The sequence below is a fragment of the Poeciliopsis prolifica genome, unplaced genomic scaffold (assembly GCF_027474105.1).
Source record: "Poeciliopsis prolifica strain line A6 unplaced genomic scaffold, Auburn_PproV2 SCAFFOLD005, whole genome shotgun sequence".
NCBI lineage: Eukaryota > Metazoa > Chordata > Actinopteri > Cyprinodontiformes > Poeciliidae > Poeciliopsis > Poeciliopsis prolifica.
This window is the reverse complement of record NW_026562380.1, coordinates 3,418,058-3,441,743: the sequence shown is the minus strand read 5'-3', so window position 1 is coordinate 3,441,743 and position 23,686 is coordinate 3,418,058. Positions and strand designations below refer to the sequence as shown.

The window sequence follows — 23,686 nt, the reverse complement described above, 5'->3', positions numbered from 1 at the left end:
TGTAAGGGAAAGTAGGTGGCTGTGCAGGAGGGGAAGGAGGGAATGCTGAGTGTTGGTGTTTGGGGGGAAGGAGGGCAGACCGTGACATTCAAAGCTTGAAGGCTGTGACAGGAAGGACAAGAAAAAAATGGAGGGAAGCAATAGGCATTGTTTCCAGGAAAAGATCTCCTAGGTCAAGCTTGTGACCTTCCATGTTACATGCAATGACTGACATTTGAAGCTGCAGAAGGAAGCGGAATCTACCGATAACCAGCATGCATGTGTGACAAACAGAGCTAGCCAGTTTCCAACCTAAACACACCGAGACGAAGAAAGACTATGCTGCAGAGAGCAAAAACCTTTCTTTATAACTTTATAATCTCTGCATTTATTTTTCATATGTGATTCATAACATATTTTACCTTCAGCATAAACAGCAGGAGGGTTTAGGATATTTATCTAGTGATGTACCAAGGAAGAAACATCAAGGTGCAAACGATGAAGCTTCAGAGATAAAATAACTCAAATAAAATACAATGAATATCAGTCTTGATTGTTGTCTGAATAATAACACGATTCAATTGACTGATGGTCATCTGGTCAGTTCATCTCTTCTTATTTTAACCCACCATTTCGCTTCTTCCTACTTTCTGTTTTTGAAGTATTGCAGCTTCTTATGATGATAAATGTCGATTAAAAACAAAAAAAACAAAGCTGAAATACTATATGGCTGCATATTATCAAAAACATAATACATTATACTGTCTTTAATTTGGACAATACATTTTTTTTGTCTGAAAAGTCGATTCATTTAGTGAGAAAGTCGTTTAGTTGGGAACAATGGGGTGACTGTTGTTAACCGCGCTCATGTAGATTTGACCTGGTGGGAGGGGCTGTCAGTCTCTCTGCCAGCAGAGCAAAAGAGGACAGTGACTTATTTTCAGACCTTTCCAGAAGTAGATTAGATCGGCGGATAAAATCTGCTTCTCATGTAAATATCGGCCAATCTTAGACTGCCCAAAATAAAGCAAATGAATGTAATCAGGGCTGATTTATCGGTGCACCTCTGCAAATAACTCCTGCTCTTGACAGTAGATTCTGAGAAGAATGAAAAGACTGACTTAAAATTTGTAATTATTCAAGTGGATTTGACCAAAAGTGGGGAAAAGAAATGGCAAAAGGATGCAGGGAACATTAACAGATTGCATGTATCTATCTGTATTAGACCTGATAACGCACTGTGTGCAGCAGAGGATGTGTCTTTGTAAGGCTAATGTTAATGCCAATTCTGAATTTCTCTTGTTTTCTTTCTAGAAACATAAATAAGGCATTTAACAGTATCTTTAAAATGTAAAAATGACATTCATGCACATTAAGAATTGAATCACAACACTTTAAAAAAATAATTTAGTTCTTTAAATGCTCCTCCCTAAACATTGACAACACAGTTTATTCCTCTGATGTGTTTATTAAAGGAGAAAGTGCAAACATAAAACACGCCACATGAATCAGCTCCTGGGTTTCTACATTCCAGCACTTTAGGATGACAGCCATCTATGGAATAAAATTAGCACCGCAGCTCTGAAAGGACAACCTTTTTGGTGCCATGATTAACATAATTACTACCAGCAATCCATCAAGTGAGAGCTGAGCTCAAGCCACAGCACTGATAGCCCAAGTCAAATAATCAAACGACAGAGCAGGGCTTTGTCTGAAAATGCAAAATCTGGGTCTGATTAAACATGCCAGGCTGATAACAGAACTGCTGAATAAGACATTGCCTTATATCTTAGAGATACACAAAAAAAAACTGCTGGTGACCAACTCGGTTTCTGCTTGGCTGGACCTTACCAGCCAACACCCTGTCAGAAGCTCAAGAATCCAATTTGTTTCTGATCAATAAACACATCATACGCTAAAAGCTTATGCAAATAGCAATACATTTTGGTGTGAAACCTGTCATCAGATGGTTGAAATTGAAGAATAGAAAATGTAAGACACTAATTAAAACTAAACTATTTTCTGCAAATGAATGTCCATTCATGTTGCTTCAACAGAGAGGTGGACTTTGACAGATGCAAGCAATTTTGTTTATTCAAAGTAACAAAGAGAAGAACTGACTAGGAGCAGACTTAAAGGCTTAACACAATACAGAAAAGTTGCTCTGTTTTACGTTTTTGACCTTCTAAACTTCTCCCGTGTCCTAAAAAATGCTGAATTTGGGAATAGAGCTATCCTTTTGGAAATCTCAGGAATTTACAGAGACTGCAGTTAATAGTTTGTGATGCTAACAGGGCCAAAAATGCTAGTAAACAATAACAATATTTCAAGAGCTTTAAAATTCCATTCCTTAATTATTTTGATTTTGCTTATATGTGCAAAAAATTTATGTAGATCCCAGTAAAAGCAATTTTTGTCAGAGAAGTCCTCTTTGCTCCTAACATACATGTAGAGGGAAATAAAAATATACTGAATTTAGCTAATTATAGAGCTAAAATTTGTGTCAGACTTTCAGAAACTGAAGTCCATAAACGTTTAGTTGACACATCTCCAAGTACATCCTCTTATTAAAAAAAACCATAGCAGACAGCTTTTAGCACAAAATGTCAGTCAACAATTTGACAGTTATGACTGTGTTGATTTATGATCCAAATCTGTGATAAGTAGGCACGCAGGAAACTTGTTAGGCTTGTTTGAACAAGTTGCAGCTAACTACTAAACGAGTCAAAAATAAAAAAAAACCTGCTTGAATGTTTTGCATAACTTCCCTGTCAGCCCTCCTTCAAGGCTAATAGCTTTTCTGTGCATTGGTTAATGACTTGATTATATATTTCCTCGCTTGTATAATTGAGTTTGAGGCAGCTTAATTAGAAAAACATAAAAACAGTGTCATTCCAGCCACTTCCTGATGACTGCTTTGCTCTGCCTGTTTCAGGTCGGAGGCAGGAAGGTGTTAATAGCAGGAAATGACAGACTTTAATCAAGCTCAATGAATAGCAGCAAGCACGGCTCTTTGCAGCACAGTCGGCTTTGATCCAGCCTCTGCAGGCAGGTTCTCGGCTTTGATTTGAGTTGCAGGGAAGGAAAGGGTTTTATTTGAAGAGTGGGAAGCCCCAGGAGGTAACACTTAAGAGTTCTCTGTCGCTGCATCTCTGCAAACAGACGGACTATTCATCAGCCTACACATATGTGCAGAGAAGGCCTGTGGAGAAGAGCTCATTTGCACACGGATGACCAGTTTTGCTGGGCAATTTACATACCACAGGTAGTCATTACACAAACGGATCCACATGCAAAGCAACACACTTTTGCAAGAAACACATATTTTAATTTTGGTAATTAGAGAAATACATTTTATTGATTTAAATAAACAAAGTCACTGCCAGGGATTCATCTAATGATAATTAAACCTCTCCAGGAATGAGACAAAGGAATAGAGGCACAATTTTGATACTGAAGTAGAAAATTGACAAGAAGAAACTTCCGTTAAGTTCATTAATTGAGATTATTTGCTGCTGAAATTTGGAAACAAGACAGAAGATCTCAGCTGAGACAGAATATTTGGACAAACCCCCACCCCCAACAAATAGCGGTGAGATTTACAAAGAAACTTGTGGTTTGTCATTAATAAGAAACTCAAAAATCTGATATATCTTCCCCATTTTTATGCCTACAAGCTAACAGGTTGAAATCCAAATTGTAAAAAAAAGCCAAGTTTGGACAAAAGCTGCAAAACTCTGATTAGTGGATCTGTACAGTGTGTCACTCTGCAGTCTCTGTTAATCAAACAACCCTCAGGGTGACTGTCACTCTGTACCCACTCTGAAAAGACAAGTAAACCCAGCATGGCAGTGTGGAAACTATTGAACCTTCTTGCATGATTACAGCAACCAGTTAAAACAGCATAATGTGGGAAGCAACAAAGGCATGGCGCCTGATTGCTTCCACCAGGGGAACATGTAATAATGCAGGAAGGACGGAGGGCACCGGCATCGCCTCAGATTGTGGTCTTTTTTCTGGACGGTAAGGCGATAGGCAGGCCTGTGATACATTTGCTGTCTGATATTTTTAGTCCTGCTGATAACAGTGTGCTTTGGTAGTACAAGTTATGCTGAGTGGAACAGGAGCAGACATTTAGGGAAATGGCCTTTCCCTCCTGCGGAGAGGAAAACAGGAATAACAGCTGGGTGACAACAGGAGTCTCCGAACATCTCCCCTCCTCTCAGTTTGTCCTGAATCTGTTGTCTAAATCTATCAGAGAGCCAGATAGCTATGCTGCCTCTTCTATCCATCATTTCCACTTCATCTTTCCGACAGAGGATGAGAGTAAACGAGAAGGGGTTAATGGGCACATGAGTTGGGGGGGTTGGAGGAGGAGAGTAAACAGCGGCTTCATTCACATCTCTCTCCGTTGTTGCTAGGCAACTTTTTTCTGCATATGACAGCCCTGAGTGACAGCAGACCTCCCTTATGAACAAAGATGGAAAGCTGAGGGAGGGAGAGCAGATATGTGTGGTGATCGGGTGAATTCAGAGAGACACATTGTTGCTCCTGGCAGTTCAAAGCAATCTAGGCATAATAAAGCAATGAGAAATGGACAAAATCAGCAGCCATAAAGATAAGATGTTTATCAGAGAGATTTTAGCTCCCGAAGAAAAAGACAAATCAGACACACAAGCTTATATTTTGTTCACTTTGAAATCACTTGATGCATTTGCCCTTTGGGCCGCTAAATGATTCACATGAAGGGAAGTGGTGAATATTCCTGGTAGACCTAGTCATAAGGCACACACACAGCAGCCAGTTAGAATAAATATTGCATTTTTTCATTCCATCACAAATCTGGAAAATAAAAAAAACACAGCAACGTATATTCTAAGAGAACCAACACACATTTCAACTCCTTTTGGGGAAGTCCAAGTCATTGTTGCCTTAGAAAAGAAAATGGATCCTCACTCAGCTTCTGGGTCCAAAAAATGATAACAGGGGGTGCAGAAACATCTTGATCAGATGGTTAAAACGCCACAGCTGACTCTATTTGATCTGGAGAAGAAGCAGCTGGACACAAAGTTCTCCCTGGTGATAGAGCTCCATTCTCCATCTTTGGAAAGGAGCCCATCAGCACCAAGGATGAAGCTGCTTCCGTCAGAGATCATCTTCCTTCCATAATGATCCATATTTCATGACAGAACCCAAGAGCTTTGGCTTTTTGCTCAACTCTTCCTTCAACAACACAGACCAGAGCTTTGCTCACTCTAATCCAGACAAGTCAGGCTGTCAATAGAGCTGATACGCCATCCAACCATGACGTGAACAAGACAACAAGAAACCTTATTTATCTCAAACCCAGACAGAGAAGAAAACCTTATTCTGCTTAAGAATCATGGTCTGAAACTTACTTCGGTAACAGCTTGAAAATACTGACATAACCACGACTTCTGCAAACCAGACAGGCTTCTGTCCATGACTATGAATGGCCTTCAGAGGCCATTCATTGACATTACAAGCGGTGTTAGGGACAACGTCCAAGCCACAATGTGACCAAGCACGGATACGAGAGTTCAAATATAGATTGTACAAGGACCAGATAGCCCTTACAAAACAACACAAGTACCCAAACTCCTGCATCAAAATCCACAGAAAGGCTTGGAGAACCCAGCTGTAAGTTTGTCCTGATTCACAAACCAAAAGTGGACCAAGCATTAAAGCCACACTGCTCCTCTTGAATCTGAGGTTTGACAACCATTCAGAACTGGCTTTCCAGTATTAGAGGTATATTCTTGGCATATTTCATTTTTTTTTTACCATTTTGCTAAAGTTTTTTATTACTAGCAAACAACTGAGTAAAATTTCCAAGACAATTCTCAGCCATTTCTATCCACAAACTAAATTAAAAAGGCTATAATAATCAAGTTATTGTGTCTTCAATGCATCAATTGCATTTTTTGGAAATTGCAGGCACTATAAATAGAATATGATAAATTACAGACCTGGGAGAGTTATGGGAAGATTAGAAGTGTGCTGGAAGCCATTTATTTCAAAGATTCTCTACTTATGTTTCCATCAACAGGAAAGTTGACCCTGGCAGCTATTTGGTTAATAGGCAAATGGGCACAGTTGCAAGCATTTTCTGTGGACAGAATAGAGCGGCAGATGTGTGCACCACAGTTGGCAAGAGAAATTGAAGCAAAACAAGCAATTTAGCAAGATTTAAATCTCTTCATGCATTGACCCTGTTGGCACGCCGTTAGTATTTGCTACAAATATAAGATTAAAACATGTAAGATAAGCCAAAAATAAAAAAAAAATACAACAGGAAGATGATTTTTTGAGGGGTATCCAGGACCATCTGGAATCTCTGTTCCAGAAGAGCAGAGTTGTTCTGTAATTAATAAACTTCTCAAAAGGGACGGGTTTATTAAGTGAGAGCTGGTTTTAGTCTGCACAGGCTGCATATCAAGACCCTAGAAAAGAATGGGTCTGATGGCATTCCTGAGAACTAGGCGGCTGTGGTCAGTAAAGCAGCTGGCATCTGTTTTACGGAGTCACTTTCAAAGCTTTTTCCCTACAAGTGGCATCGAAAACATCTGTTTCTAGGCCAGCCACCCACATGCGAGATAGCCTCATGCTTGCAGGATGGCCCGCAGATGCAGGCAACAACAGACATGCTAATGTACATGTAAAAAGCCCAGACAGCCACAAAGTGACAGTTAAGTCAACATTACACCAAGAGTCACACGGGGGAGGCAGGATGGAAAAGCTAACGTAAATACATAAAGGAGGCTGTAGAAAAAGATAAAAACAGTGGAACAGTCTAAATGAGAAACAAAAGTTTACATGCCTCTTCACAGTTTGTCAAGACAAAACAAACTTTCGCTGTTTATTGGGAGTTTATTAGATAAACCTTCATACAAGGAAGGTTTTCATGGCTTTCATTGTTCTAAACAAGTGTGGTGTGCATTTCTCTACACATTTTTGAACAACCATTCATTGCAGTTTCAGCTGCAAGTTGAGTGAGACACGCTCCAACTAGTGTTGTATCTTCAGACATTAAAGATTTTTCCCATTCTTCTAAAACAAACTTGTTCCAAGTGGACGAAGAGAGTCTGAACATTGATTTTCAAGTCTCATCTTAACTTTTACTGGGCCAAATAAAAATGCTTTGACCTACTATAGATCAGTGATGCAGTTGGTAGAATTGTTGCTTTGCAGTAAGAAGGTTCGAGGCCCATCTCAGGGTTTGCATGTTCTCCCTATGCATGCGTGGGTTCTCTCTGGAGTTTCTGGCTTCCTCCCACAGTCCAAAAACATGACTGTTAGGTTAATTGGTCTTGCTAAATTCTCCACAGGTGTTTGTGCATGGTTGTTTGTCCTGTCTGTCTCTGTGTTGCCCTGCAACAGATGGCGACCTCTCACCTGAAACATTTGCTGGAGATAGGCATCAGCACCCGTCCTGACCCCATTAGGGACAGGGGTGTACAGAAAATGTATTTATGGATCTGATATGTCTGCTCGTCGTCGTGTTGGATCATAAACTTCCGTCACAGCTTCAAATCTTTCAAAGCTTTGAGCAGGTTCTTTTTCCAGGATTGCTCTCCTTACTTTCAGTGTTAGTTTAAGTGGATGCCCATCTTTTGTCTGGTTTTCAATTGTGCCATACTCATGCCATTACATTCAAATTAGTTGTTATAACATAAATACATTTACAAGTAGTGATTCTAAGAGTGCATTTCCTTGTGTTGTTGAGAAAGGTGCAGAAAAATAAATTCCATTCTGTTCAGAGTAGTCTTAGTGGAGCTAATATCCAATAAGTAGGCGCAGTGCTGCTATATTGAGGCTGCTGTGCACAGGGTGTATTAGATGCACTCTGGCTTGGAGCATTGTAAAACACTGAGCATCATTAAGGGGAGTGTGCTTGAGCACTGTCCACAGCCCTGCAGAGGGGACATGTAGTGCAGAGAGTGCAGAGAGAAAGGCACTGGCAAAAGGAGTTATTTTCCATTCCCTCAGCCCATTTATGGAAACATTTTGTGAGTAAGTTTCGGTTCTCACGGAGCAGGAAAAGATCCAGGGAACGCTAGAGTAAAAATGAGAGAAATAAAGATGTGGAGTGAAAGACAGAAAGGAGAAGGGTTTGTAGAAATGCTGCTTTTAGCTTTTTCTCCTTTGGAAAAGACCGTGCTCTGTGTGTGTCCTCCTTTGTGCGGCTCCCCCCTCTGGCAAAGGCCACAAAAGCTTCCATTTATCTCTCCTGAGCATCTAGCCTTATTGAGGAAAGACCCTGAAAGGCGGCAGCCATCACATGTGCCTGGGTGACATGGCTTTTCCCTTGTTAACACTTCAGTCTTGCACCCATGGTGCATCTGACTGAACCTCCACCAGAATGAGGGATTACTCCCCCAGACAAGTTTGGAAAAAAGGAGAAGCAGTACATCTGTTCTATATATTTGCATTTCTTTGGTCAGGATCACAATGCACCACTTGACTCGAAGGAAAGAGAGCATTTTCAGTCAGGCATGAGAAACCCCCCATCAATGAGGTCTTTTTTACACCCTTAGGTTTCTTCAGGATGCCACAAAGAGCAGCTTGCACAAAACACAATCTGTCAACTCGCAGGCAGACGGGGACACTTTTTTTTCTACAATTCTCACTCATCAGTTTCTATTTACTCTGTGTTATTGGCAGTAGAAAGGACCAAGTGCAACTTTAGGCCATTGCAATGTGTGCTATTCAGCAAACTGCTTCTCTAATTGCAGAGGGAGAGGAATTTCTTACATCTCTAGCATTGAGGCATAACAGCTGCAGCTGGCATGGCATGCGGTGGGTGTGTTCAAGAGAGGCGGGCAGCTAAAAGGGTGTGAAACACCAACCTCCTGCTGAGAATCACACAGGCACGCACACCTTCGCAAAATCATGCTTTTTCTTGTATAATTTTATTGTGGTAATAACATACCAGAGCATCAGATAGAGTCTTGAGCTCTAAAGTTTGACTCCCACTTTGCTGTCACTTGTCAGCACATCCTTGATCTCTCTAATTTAGAGTGCAGACAGCTGCCAACAGAGAAGAAGAAACATACTCCAACACATGCACCCACAAATTTCATTCAGCTAGTTAATGGGTCATCATCACAGATGTATTCGAAAGACAAAATGCTGTCCACGGATTACAAAAACAGTGGAAATTCATATTGTAGCATTCGCTCTTTTTTTGCTTTACCCTCCCCCTTTCCTGAATGCTAAATGGAAGAAAATGTCCAGGGAGACGGGCAAAGAAGAATCAATTTCTCCCTCCAGGAGCTCAGTGCACTGATCCAGCATGACGTGTAGGTCTCCTCTGACCTTTAAAACCCATCAGGACCACTGATCTGATGAGGTCCTCATATGAAAAATAGAGGGGTGGACAAATGGTTTGTGGCTGAACAGCAAAACTTCTCACTCTAACGACTGTACAGTACGGTTCTAATTCAAGACGCTGATGCTTTTCCTTCACTGGTGAAAGCACTTGCAACCCTTTCGTCATTAATATTTATGTGATCCAAAATGGCACACAAAGCGAAGCAGTTAGCTTCTTTAATGCACTGTGGCCCCAATCGAGCATAGATCAGGCGCAAGATGAGAAATGGGCGCAGGAAGGTGTCCGTCTTCACAGCATAAGCCAGGATTCACAACAGCGTCCCAGATAGGCACAGATTTCCTTATTACTCACTTCCTTATCTCTGGACTGCAGCTTGCTCTGAAGAATGTCACAAAGATGGAAACATTTGGTGAAAGTATGGCCAGTACCAGGCAGCTGTTTAACCTGCATCAACCACACACTCACAGATCATCATATTAGTAGCAGATATGACCTTATTTTGTTTTCATAACTGCTTTGATTCTCCACAGAAGAGGTTCAGCAAGGTTTGTGAAACACTGCTCGGGGTTTTGGTCCATATTTACATTACACCATTTAAAAGATAATGATGCAAGTCCCAATTTGCCTCATCCAGGATGCTCAACTGGAGTGAGATCTGTTTACTGTGTAGGTCAGTAGATCTGATTTTGTCGAGTCATGGTCACCAACAATATACATGTAGGTTGTGAAGGTTAGATGTTACATATTTAGTACTAAGGATCCCAGGGTTTCCCCAGCGCATTATAAGCCTGGCGGGCCTCCAAGCTTTACTTATGCCTCCACCAGGTTTAGAATTGCTTATTTATTTAAGTTTTTTTTTTTTATGTTTGCATTTTTTAGACTTTATAATCAGTCTTAAGATATTAATCTTTCAACAACACATAATTATTAAGTGATATTTTGAAATTTTTTGTTAACTTTAAACATGTTTAACTCAAAAACATGGCAGGCCCCTGGATGAATGACTTTTGAGCCATACAAATGTCACAGCTAAACCTGAAACTCACATGACCAGGCAACGTTATTACAATCTGCTACTGTACAGTTTTGTGTGAATTTTCTGTTCTGGCAGGAGTGGCAGCTGCTGTGTGTTGTTGTTGTTGTTTTTTTTTTTTACTTGCAAACAATCTGCTTTGACATTTGACATCCTCAGAGATGATTTATCGGGCCCTGTCACAATAAATTGTCCCAGAACTTATTGCAATAGACAATAAAGTTGTTTTAGAACATTTTCAAGCAATATCACAGTAATAGTGGAACAAAAATGCAACAACACATTCTTAAAGATCAATAAACTTTAAATTCTAATGAACATTTGAACATTAGAGCTGGAAGACATTTTAAATATCTAAAATAAATATAGAAAACAACAGAAACAATAAGTAAAATAAATTATGAAGTCTCAAAATAAAATTATCTTTCAAAAAAAGGGTAGCTGAGTCCTAAACACCAGACTGAAGATTTTATCAGTCAGTTTTTGGTAAAAAGAGATGAAAAGAAAAACAATAAATCAAGCAAATAAAAAATTTTGAGCTTCTTTTCATTTATTATGGGTTTAAATATTTTTTTTGTGACAAATCTAAGTTTATCTTCAGATATTTCAATTATTAATAAAGCCACTGTCGCTTTTCTTCAATCCCAAACAAGACATTCTCCTTTGATACAAGACTTCAACAAGTCCTTTTTTTCTACATAACAACCACTCACTTGATATCTTTGAAGACATTGTAGATCATAACTAAAATACTCAAATCACCCAATGTTTATGTTCCTAAATGCATCAAGTTGCTGCCGTTTGAATGGACAGAGAGAGTTACTAAACATGTCTGGTGAGTGCAAGTGAAAAAAATAATGCGTTCCTTTTTATTTACTTCATATCCAGCATTATCATCAATTCATAAAGCGCTTTATTACCAGCCACAGTTGAAACATCAAAGATAAACATGAAAATAAAGTGGCACAACTAAAATGAATGATTTATTAGAAGCTCCTCTATCAATATATCCATATATATATATATACAAGCTTCCTTAAAGTGTCTGGTTTATTTTCATTGTACTACTTTTGATTGGCAATGAGATGGATGAATCCCAGGCATTACTGCCATCCCTGAGAAACCACACAGAGTTCAGCTATTCAATGTAAAATAAATAATAAATCCAGTCCATTATGAGACACCAGGGACAAAAAAGCATGGCTGCATCAGATCCATTTTCAACCTCTCTTTCAAGAAATATCACAGAGATTTTTGTTGTATACACTCAACAATCAGACCAGCTACAAACTGGCAGCAGGAAATGTAAGCTTTTTCATCACTGAATCCCAGACCCACGCATCTTTTTTTTTGGATAATTAGGCTTAATGACAGGAAATAATTAAATGACCCCAGAAAATGGAAAATGTCACCAACTGAGACATTGGATCATAGGCGACCTGAAGACCACATGTGTAGCTCAACGGTAGCACCATGCAAAATGGAGACTGCTTAAAGTTGCCACACGAAGTTTCTTTTTCTTAGAGAAAACATAAATATAAATTTGCGCTGTTTGGTGAAAATCAGAGAGTAGCTTTGCATTTGACTCAATATTAAAGTAAAGGTTGATCAACAAAGTTGATTCTGGCAAAAACGAAAAACATTTTTGTCTGACAACGACAATTTCTAGAGCTATTTGCTTTTTGTATCTGGACAGTTGTTGGTCATTTTCATCATTTTTGTTCCATTTGACCCTGACATTTACAGATTAGAAAGAAAAATTAACAATTATATAGCCTAAAATGTCACGACACAATATTTGATGAGGTGTTATATTTTCAGGAGTTCACGCTTTGCATATTTTGTACATATTTGACCATTTGGATTAACTTTAACCCTGCCAAACCAAATAATCGGCAACAACCCAGTCAAATTTGCAGTTCCGTATTTCCGTCACACTTTGCGCTGTCTGAAAAATTCCTATGGTTTCTGAAAGGGCAGATGTTGTGCTTTCCAGCCAATATTGGGTCATTAAGGTAATTTCATTCCTGCTCCTGCAAGGAGTGAAATTAATCTGATGAAACACTCTTTTAATAGATGGCAAATTGTGAAAATAACTTGCTAGATATTGAAAGTTCGAGTTGTTATGGACAAATGGGCAAGTGTAAATTTACTCATAGGACTTTTAAAGAATGGCATACATTTAAAATAAGCAAAAATATTCAGGTCTTAAGGGGTTAATGTCCACACCTGATACATGTTTTAGTGGCTAACATACTAATGCTTACTGAGACATTGTGCAATGGTTCAAAAAGAGAATAACTAAGGAAAATGTGGGTTAATCCAAATTGATCATGGAAATTTTCAACAACAGAATCACAATGACAAACTTTCCTAATATCTTGCAGCTTTAACAAAACAATTGTGACCTTTAATTAGCAACAGCATTAGATTATATATTTTAGTTCTTCATTGAAAAATAAATGTGTGTAAAGATAAAGTTCAGGGATTGATATACAGGTAGTGGATTTACACAGACAAGTATGTATGTAGTAATAATCTGTTGTTTATCTGATGTTTACACAGTTCAGCTAAAAAATACAATGAATTGGGGAAGAAATACAGTTCAATATATTTACATTTGTCAACATGCTGAAAGCTTACATTAACCTTTGACCCTTTGTGTTTGCATGTTTACTCTAAACCTTTAAATCAGATGAGAACAGTGTAATTATACAGCTGCTGCTGCACCTGGGTGTCTGTCCTGCTGCAGTGTGTTGTGTTTTGGCCCGGACCCTTACAGCCCAGCACTGCTGAACTGTATATGGCCTCACAGTCCTGTTTACATTTCGAAGAGCTTCCAAAGCTTCCAGTAAACACGGCCTGGGGTAGGTGAGCAATGAATGGATGCAGTGTAACTGCTGGGCATTGTAACATTTAGATATACAATGATCTCTTGTTGGGAAACTGAACATAAAGTCTGGGGCTCTGTTTGACTTATTCTGTTATGTAACCTCCTTTTCTCTTGCTGCTTCGTCTTTTAAGGCAGCAAACTCACTTACAGGCTGGCATTCAGCTCTTCCCCTCCAGCTCTGGATCCCACATCATCTCACCCCCTGTGGCTAACTTCCAAACAACCACAGCAGCTTTGAAAACACTTTACCCTTAGGGAAGGAGGGGAGCGGTCGACCTCTTCCACATTGACAGACTCTCCGATTACGGAAGTAGGAGGAAAAAAGAAACCCAAAATCAGGCCACAGCCACTCCAGATCATTATCCTCCGTCAACAGCATTTACAAACGACGTAGAATGATGTTGTAAGATAAGGTATAGTGAAATTTAATACTACTCTGGCTTTGAGTTAGTTCTGCTTGGCTGGGCTGGCGCTCCTTAAACACATCATACGGCTGCAGCAGCCGTAAGTATAAGGAAAAGGCCAAAGTGACTGGCAGCCATGCATAGTTCAGCTCCTTTCTGCTTTACCCATCCCCTCTACTTTGCGTAAAAAGGTTTCCCCGTACACAGTAAATGCAGCATCTCAGGCTTGTCAAAAATATTCAGACTGCTGTGTCTCTGCAACAACAAAAAGCCACAGGCAGCGTTGCATGCAGACATTTTTGTGCCGCACAAAGTGGTTAAAACACTATACAGCGAAGCCCTGAGTTAGTCATATGTATGATTCAAACGTCCTTTGTGAACTGAGACAACAAGAGGTGGAATATTTGTTTTTTAATGATAGCAAGGCTATACAATGATCATAGTGCCAACACAAAATGGCCCTGATAGAAACTCTGGAAGGAGATGCAAAAACTCCAGCTGGTCAGAGCTGCCAACAGTTCATGACAGAAATAGTGCGACATGTTTTGATGCACCACTGCATTCGGCTCCAACAAAGCTGAATTTGTTGAGTCCATTTGTTTGTTTTGCAGCTTTGTGTCTCTGTCAGCTCCAATGTAATCCCAGTGTTAATATAAAGCAAGGGCAGTTTAGAGATTTGCTAAACTACCTGCTGTTATTCTCATCTAATTACTTTTGGAGGTCAGAAATAAACAACTGCTTCAGAAGCAACCAAAGAAAGACTGAGGAAGGATAAAACCTGGATGAGCTTCCTTCAATCTGTCAGAATGGCTGTGTTTGGCAATTTTTCAGTCTTTGATATAAATAAAAATAGCTTTTAACGAAATATTAAAGATAATACATGTTGTTATAGAGGAAAAGCTGCATAACCAACAATCAAAACAGAGGGTAATAAAAATATATATCATTAAATATAAATTAGACATGAAATTTAGGTGTTATCCGCATTTGTTTAAATAATTAATGAAATTACTAAAAATCAACATGTTTAAAATATGTCTGCAAATGTTTTCATCTGTATTTACAAAATTAAAATACAAAGTTATGAATTAATAACTTATGACTGAACAGGCATATTTAACTGTGAAAAAAATAAGTTTGGTCTCATTTGTTATAAGCAGTGATAGTTATAAATGTAAATTTTTTTTATAAATTTTATATATTTTTTGTGTTATCAGTGTTTATTTTCGTATAACATTTGAATAAATATGTTTTCAGCTATTCAAAGACACATTTACCTGTTCTCCGTGTATACATTCAAACTCAAGTTATTCAAACCATCAAATATTTTGATGTGATTTCAACACCAGCCAGAAAAAAAAAAAACCCAAAAAACAATTGGTATTTTTAATTTAGTATGACATGAACAGAGAAGTATAATGAACTGAAACCAACTGGTTGGGCTAATCGGCTGACGACAAGGTGGTGGGTTGAGTTCAAATTCAAAGCAGTAATGGAAGAAATGGAGACTACACCACTACCGCAATTGGTAACCATGGAATTTGAACACAGGCGATTTGATTAAAAATTGCCAACCAAGGATTTTTTAAATCAACTCCCACTGCAGCTTCAGTGTAAAGACAGGTGATTCTCCTAACATCTGATTATTTGGAGGCAAAAATAAAACCAAAATTAAAGTATAACTAATTTCACAATACTACTTTGTTACCCGCTGGGGTAAAATGAAATTTAATATCCATGAAAATGTCAATTATTTAGCATCGTATTGGCACCATCCTTGCACATTTTTATTTCTAAATACATCTAAAATCAAACAAAAGCAAAAAATTAAATAACTGGGCAGACAGTATGATATGTCATGCAACAATAAAGATGTTTCACTGGAAAAAAAACTACTTGTAATTGGTTAAGAAGGCCAAACAATTAATCAAATGTGAACATTACATTGGACCACATTACTTTGAACTCCACAGGAAAACCCCCAACAAAAACAAAGAAAGCGACCTGTTATAGTGAGTGAGATTCCCAAGCACAACTAAACTAATTATCGTTTGATTTATGGACCAAAGTGAACAAACCTAGAATAGCTCACCATAAACAATGACAAACTACAGGCCATAGCAACACTTTCTCATTTGTCTCATGTCAGTGAGCTGGCAACATGAAAGGAACCAACAAAGAAAAACAGACATTCTCTCACAATTGATAAATGTCTGTTTGGGAGAAAGTTCCTTCCTGCGAAAAAGGCTGAAACTGAGAAATCTCTCAGATTTCACAGTGGGGACAAAGCAAAACATGACCACTTACAAAAAACAAAGGAAAAAAACTGAAATCACATATACTTCTCATTTTAGTTTGACGTCTACAGAAGAAATTCTGACACATGCATCCGATTTAACCTCAGTTGTTTTTGAAAACTGGGTTATCTCAAAGAAAAACTCAACAGTTTAACCCCTCAATGTTCACTAATCCAAATTTCAGTTCAACAGCATTATGGTGAGCTGAAGTGAAGGATACGGCCCTCACAGAGATGCTTCGGTGACTCACCAACCATTTTAAAGATCTGCATCTGTCACGGCTCTGCTCTATTTGAGTTGTGAATTACAATTATCCCCCATTTGGTGTACTTTCAACACTATGAGGAAACTCATCCCATGGATATTTGGATCAATCTGACGGTCAGTGGGCGAAGATTCCTGATTTTTATACAACTTTTGACTTATGAGGCTAGTAGGGTATGACTGTTTTTTCTATTCTAAAAGTGCCTTCAAATGTAATGTGGTAAGGATTAAGTTTGGGTTAAAAATGGTAGAATTATCCAATCTACCAACCTGTGAATGTAATTTGTGACCCTGCATCCATTTAGCTTTTATGGAGCATTCACACCAAACACATTACGCACATCAAAAACATGTCCAACCCGTGTGCACTTTGAATGCAGACACTTGACATTTTGCTCCATACCAAATGCGCTTCAAACGTCAGGCACATTTGCTTTACATTCAAAATCTATGTGGAGGCGCATCCAGGGCCCATCGCAGTAGATTTTGTGCATCTAGAGTGGCACAATTTGAAGCATTTAACACGATTCCACATAGACTTTGAAGGTAAACTAGATGTGCAAAGCGCTTGGTGTAGAGCAAAATATCAAGCGTCTGAGTTCAAAGTGGACATGTGTCAAACTTGAAGCGTCAGATGCGTTTTGATGTGAATGCACCTTAAGTGGAGGCGCATCAGATGCGTCAAAATTGTTGTAGCCATTGTTTTCTGTTGTCGGCTTATTTGTCGAATGTGTCGGAAGCTCAAATGTTACAAAGGATACAAATTATGCTGAGCTAGATGCACAAAACGTGCTGTGATGGGCCCTCAACAAACCTTGACATGGACTTTGAATACAAACCAGACGCACAAAACACGTTAGGTATGAACACACCATTAGAGTGATAGCGCTTTTCTATGTTGGCTGAACATTTTCCAGTTCCATTGCAGCTAAAATGGAAACTGTTATTGTAAAGTTAAGTAGATAGATTAAAAAGAGCTTGCATATCCAGTTATTCAATAACAAATTAACTATTGAACAGAGTACTCCATTATTCAAATATTTAACAGCTGCAGACTACTAGAAACCTAAATGCATGAATAGCAATAAATCATGTAGTTCCTTTACTTTCTGATAGACTTAAAATAATTTGATCTACAAAACAACCTGTAGCACATTTTAAGTCTTTTTCAATAAGGAATGTTCAGAGAAAGAACACAATAAAAACCTCAGAAAAGACTAAAAGGAACAGCAAATACAGTGACAGAGTAAAAGTAAGTGGCTAAAAGGAACTGCAGGATTCTTGAGCAATTGTTTGGATGAAAATTTTAAAAGCAGAGTGGAATGATTGAGCTTTTGCAGATGAAAACCTGAAAGGAAAAATGACTAAAAGAGGCGCAAGGGAGTTCAGGAGATTAATAAAAGTGCTGGAACATGAACTTCATTGAGTGTCACTGGTGTTAAGTAGTGATTGTCACAAGTATTAACTAGATCTGTAGTCACAAAATGGAGCAACTTACTAGATGAGGTGAAGCCATTGTGGCAGAGTTTACCTTGACAAGAAATATTATGGTTTTATTTCAAATTCTGAGATTCCCTCAGCGAAGAAGAAAAAAACATCAAGGTTGACATAAGTTTTTTAAAGGAAAAGGAGGGTTTTATTGATTCCTAACCAGGTGGTCATAATGCTATAGGTGTTTTCGCCATAATGACATACGGTCCATCATTAGTCCGTTTATCTCTTCAAACAGGCCCTTTCTTTCTTAATACAGTAGGAAGAAGGTATGCACATTGGCACTAAATCAAATCCCTACTTATCTCCCATTGCCTCCAGAGGTCAGTCATGCCAACGGCGTGGGTCTGGTGAGAGGCGCAGAGACTGCGTTAACCCCATGGGTCACTGCTGGTCCTTGGATTCAGTGGCCGCGGGGTTAATGACTGACCAGCTCTTATTCCCTTCATTGTGCTGCACTGACAGACATGTAGACAAAACACGTGGGGTGGGTCAGCAACTTTCGGAGGCTTTTTCTCCAGCATTCCAGATACAGACACTAATGAGTTCCTGGGGGAGCCCAGGGTGCAGACATAATTCATCTTTGAGAGAGACGTTTTCCAAAATGCCCGACGAACAGATACCCATAATGTATGAGCATGATGTCTTTTTGGATGGGGTGTTGTAACATTATTGCAATGAATGATCCTTCCCAGCTCACTACTTTATTGGAGGCATTTGTAATGTTTTGCTCTGATAGATTAAACTATAAATAATACAAATTTAGTATTTACAATAAGGAATGAAAGTTAGCAAAACTCAACAGATCTTCATTCTTAAATTTCCCAGTATTTATAATAATCATTCGTGAACCACAAAGACTTGTGTCAGAAGATCACAGTGGCACTAACTTTCTTTTTTGGGAATAGGTAGAAGATACAGTAGTAAATAAGGTTTAACTTTCTGTACATCACAAGAATACAGTGAGGATTGTATGTAGCTCTAACGGTCAGTCATATGGAGCTTAGCCCAGAAAACTGGTGTCGAGTCAATAGGTCATATTCAACAGGAAGGTTTAAACTGGCTTAAGCTGCATATCATGATGCTTTTATGACACAAAACACAATCCGCATGCCCACCGCATGCTCCCAAGTGTAAAACACAATAGGAGGGATGAAAGCTTTAACCCAGTGTATCTTTAATGAAGATATATACACATATTTTCCAATTCTTTTCAGGTTTTATTGTCTCACTTAGTGATTTACAAAAGGCTCTAAAAAGTGTGCAAACCTCTGCTAATAGCTCAGGTTATGCTATACAAGTATGTCACTTGTATGGCAGTTTATTTGGTCCACAGGATTCCAAATCATTTTTCACTACATTCAGGCATTCACCCATTCATGTGCCGATGGGAAGATGCTGTGAAATTCTACTCACACACATATTTCCAGAGTTTATATACAAAATAGAATGACATTGTTGCAACATTGTGTACACCCTTCAATTAAAAGTCTGGTGAAGCTGAATTTTAGGTATTGTCACACCACCAATAACCACTTGTCTGGAGACCAAGCATTGCTAAAGTCTCTCTTGACAGTCAACATGCAGCAGAAGATTACTAGAAATAATGGTCAAAAAGATAAAAAGTGTCAATCAGGATGAGGTACATGCTGTCAAATTTGTAGAAACAGCTAAAATCTACTTGCAAAACTAGAACAGTAAACAGATGCTGAAAGACGTCCCCAAACACCATGTAAAGCACCAGAAGCGCTGTTTTTTAAATTCATCGTCCATCTGTTCCTGCTCCACTTGATCTCCTCGAACACATTCATAACAAACACGCAGCTTTCTGAACACAAATTACTAAGCAAGCAACGAGGCACAGCAGAGTACCACACATATTCTCAAGAAATACACCGCAGGCTGTAAGACCTCATTGGGTCTATGGTGTAATGAGTGGATAGATGGTACCAGAGATAAAGGAATCATTTGACTTTTTTTTTTGTTCTGATTCGCTGAGGTGAACAGCGACATGTGCAACCCATGAGCAAAAATACATGCTGAATAATCTTCAGATATCCAGCAAAATCTAAAATGAGATCACCATAAGTTTTTGGTAGTTTATTTTCCATTCTTCAATGAGTCACATGCAGAATATTAAAAGACACTGTCAGCATTATTGAGGCGAATAGTTTTGGTGTTTTATCATCAAGCTTATTTTGCACATTAATAACTCCTCATCCTACACACATCTCTTGTGACCGCTCCCCAAGACATCAATCTTTAAATCATCTAAATGACTTCATCTTTGCTTTCCCTAACAGGGATAGATGGGCTTAAATCCTTCTATAAATCCAGACAGCAATCAAAACAAAGGCTGATAAAATGACCAGAAGAAAAACTGTCTGTCCAAACAGCAGCAGACAGCATGTGACCCCCCCGTCTGCTGGTTGGTTGGTTTTGATGCAACAGGATTTGGTTGGAGGAGGTAGAAGAGGGGGGTGGTCTATTGTGGCTGTCTGCTTACCAGACACTCACAGCCAGTCAGCTGGCACACACCAGACCAGGTTTGCCTGATCCTCGTCACATGCACGGGATGTGGGATCTGTCAGAAATTCGCCTGCCACATGCTTTGGCAGGCTTCCCTGGTTTATAATGACATAAAAAAAATGCAACACCCCTGTGGTCTAAAACCTAGACCTTTAACAGCTTTTTTCCAATTTAGCCCAAAATCATGACTCGTCATCCCAGCAGCAGGAAAGCACTGTGAGAAGACACACAAACAGGAGGGAAGCCAGAACAATAAAAACGACCACAAGCTTAAGTAATCTGTGTATGGTTGTAACACATTTCACAACCAAATCTTTCTCCCAAACCAAAGATAGAAGCTGTAACTCTAGCAGGGCGTCTCCAAGGCCACAAACCAGGAGACACCCTGAGCAGCTCAGCAATGATAACAACTGCATATGGCCTGCAGGCTTGTCCCAGGAAGCCGTTTCTCGTCCAAACCTGACAGGTGGCTTATTGTTCAGCTGAGAACACACTGTGCACATTATTTATTTCTGAAGACATATCTGTCTGCCTCAATCGCCCATTGTCTAGTTCGTGATGCAGAAGGTTTTATTAGAAATAGATGAAAACATATTTCTTCTTCAAAGCCCCCTGTGCACCTTGCTAATGGCACAATGCAGAAAATCTCTATTGAGGCAAAGACTGAAAGACCTAACCATGTCACTGCCATTATCGAGGCTTGTGAGTAAGTCTCTCTTGCTGCTGCCAGATAGCAAGATGGGTTTTCTGAAACTGCATTTTTTTTCTTCCACAATGCACAAACTCTCATCTTTATTATTTTATCTTTCTTGAACCAATTCCACAGTGGATATCTCTGGTAAAGAGACATATCAAGCACTTTGGCTTCTCTTATGTAGGATTTCACAAGACTGGTTCACACACTGATGTGGGTTATTCTTCTTTGCGCAGTCTGTGGCCCTGGCTCCTCCCTTATGGATACTTTAAATAGGATCACATACAGATTTTCTATAGGATTAAGGTCTGGGGATGACTGAAACGGGTATCGAAGTGAATTATTTTGTGTCTGATTAAGCATTTCTATGTTTATATGACCATATGTGTCTGATCCTTTTACTGTTCAAAGACCTAATAATTTCTCATTTTCAAATTTCCATAATGGTGCATTCACACCAAACGCGTTGCATGTGTCAAAAATGTATCTGACGCTTCAAATTCAACGCAGGTACACTTTGAATAAAGACCAGCATTTTGTGCGTCTAGTTTACATTCAAAGTTTATGCGGAGGCACATCGAGGGCACGTCAGATGCATGTGTTGAACGCATTGGATGCGTTAACTGCTCAAAAAAGTTCAAATCGCGCCGCACTACATATTTGAAACGTGCCTCCTTGGCTCTCGACGCACCTCTTCATAGACTTTGAATGTAAACCAGATGTGTCTGATGCTCAAAAAGCATTTGGTGCAAACACACCATAAAAGACCCAATAGATTTTTATTTGAAATCTTATATTTCAAAAGTTTATGCATTCTATCCTTAGGAGGCACATAGCATCATAGATCCACCACCCTACTTAAAAGTATCTATAAAGGGCTTTTTCCATTTACTCATCCCACGTCGAGAGTCTCATCAAACAAAAGTACAATTGCAGATAAAGACCCCGCAAAATTCAGAAAGCTACACTACAAATCAGTTAACATGTAGATCCATGGAAATCAGTCTTTGCTGCAGTTCTATGAGCTTGCTTTAGAAAACGCAACAATTCCTCCCAAACAAGCTGTTTACTGTTCAACTAAAAACAAGAGTACAGATATTTTATTCGTTTAAGAATATGTTGTTTTTTTAGTCTTCCATTCATCTATCCTTGCCGGTTTGTCTGCAAGACAAACCTTTATGCTCACACTCATACCTAAAGACAATTTAGAGAAACCAATTAACCGCACAGTGATGCTTTTAAACTGTGAGAGAATGCCAAAGTACCTGGAGAGATCCCACACTTACACTAAGATAGCATCCAAGCTCCATGGAGAAAGACACCAGACTTGCAAAAATGCTACCACTGACCAGCTCCTACTGTTTTTCTGATTCCTCATATGTACATGTTTACTGAGCAACTGTAACAACATTTTCCTCGGGGACTCATAAAAGGTTCTGATTCTGATACAAACCCACTTATTCTGATATTCCCTTCGGAGCAGTTGATAAAACACAGGCACCTAAATCCCAGTTTTAAAAAAACCCAAAACAAAACATTGGCCCAAGTGCAGCGATTTAAATCAATGCGTATGTGGGTAAGGTTTCATCCTCAGTAACAGCAGATTTTCTCACACCTCACTACAGATGTACTTACAGCCATTTGGGTTAACAGTCATTTGAAATATTGCCTCCCTGAGAAGCAAACTTGTGGTAGCTGGAGTTCAGCCAGTCCATTTCTAGAGTCAAAGGAAAAGAAATGTTGAACGCTATTCCAGGCTACAGAGAGGCTTTAGCGATATTAAAACACTCCTGTGCCTATACTTAACTCAGCACAGCCTCACAGAAAACTAATCTTTCCCAGACATTAAACCCTGTGAAAAATATTGCTCTCACATTGATCTAAGCTCTCTAGGAGAAAGAGAGAGAACTCTGATAAATCTGTGTGAAAAAAGGGAAATAAATCAAGGAAGTGAAAATTAAGCAAAGAAATCTTAGATTAAAACTGACTGCTTTCCTCCAACTGGAGATGGAGCCTCTTTATTTCCCCTTTTATTGGGAATTTTTTTGTTAGTGTAAAGGCTAAACTTCCTGCAGGAAGACAGCAAAGGATATGGAGCTGGAAGACAAACAATATTTGACTTAATCTCCCAGAGGGGAACAACGAATCTGAGTTGAATGGGCTCCAGAAGGAGCCAGCTGTAAAGCAAGATTGTGTATGAATTGTACATGCAGACTGTCGGTTTTTATTTGTGGAGAATCCAAACAAACGTGACGTTAGGGGAAAGTATCCTTTGTCTAAACATACAGGCAAGAAATAGATAAATACATGCAACACAGGACAAAAGCAATGCAACTACATAATTATTTTTAACAAATATATAACAAAAACAAAATTCAGAGCAAAATTAAACACGACCTGTGAGAATGGAGATGTGGACTTGTCTTTTTTAGAACAAAATCAGGTGGAGAATGTCGGCTTTGTCGCCCCCTACCGCTTTCATGGGAGAAATACACCAAATAAAGTCATTCAAAAAAAAAAAATGCTCAAGCGAGCGCAAGCACGCACACGCGCACGCTTCTGGCTCCATCAACAAATGTCAACATTTAATACAATACAATCAGGGAACATTATTTTAAAAATTTGTTCTGGCCCTGCGTAGTCTTCCATGTCTCATAATAAATAACCAAACAGAGATCAAGTTTGACTGACCTATAATAAGCCGTGCTCACAAATATACAGGTTATCGATAGACGAGAGTTTAAACA

The 23,686-nt window shown here is 39.0% G+C and overlaps 1 protein-coding gene across 6 annotated transcripts in view; it reads right to left on the bottom strand.

Annotated features, from left to right (window-relative positions):
- Positions 1 to 23,686, bottom strand: part of LOC129359952 (signal-induced proliferation-associated 1-like protein 2) — a 110,854-nt gene that overhangs the window by 86,818 nt on the left and 350 nt on the right. The window lies entirely within an intron of this gene.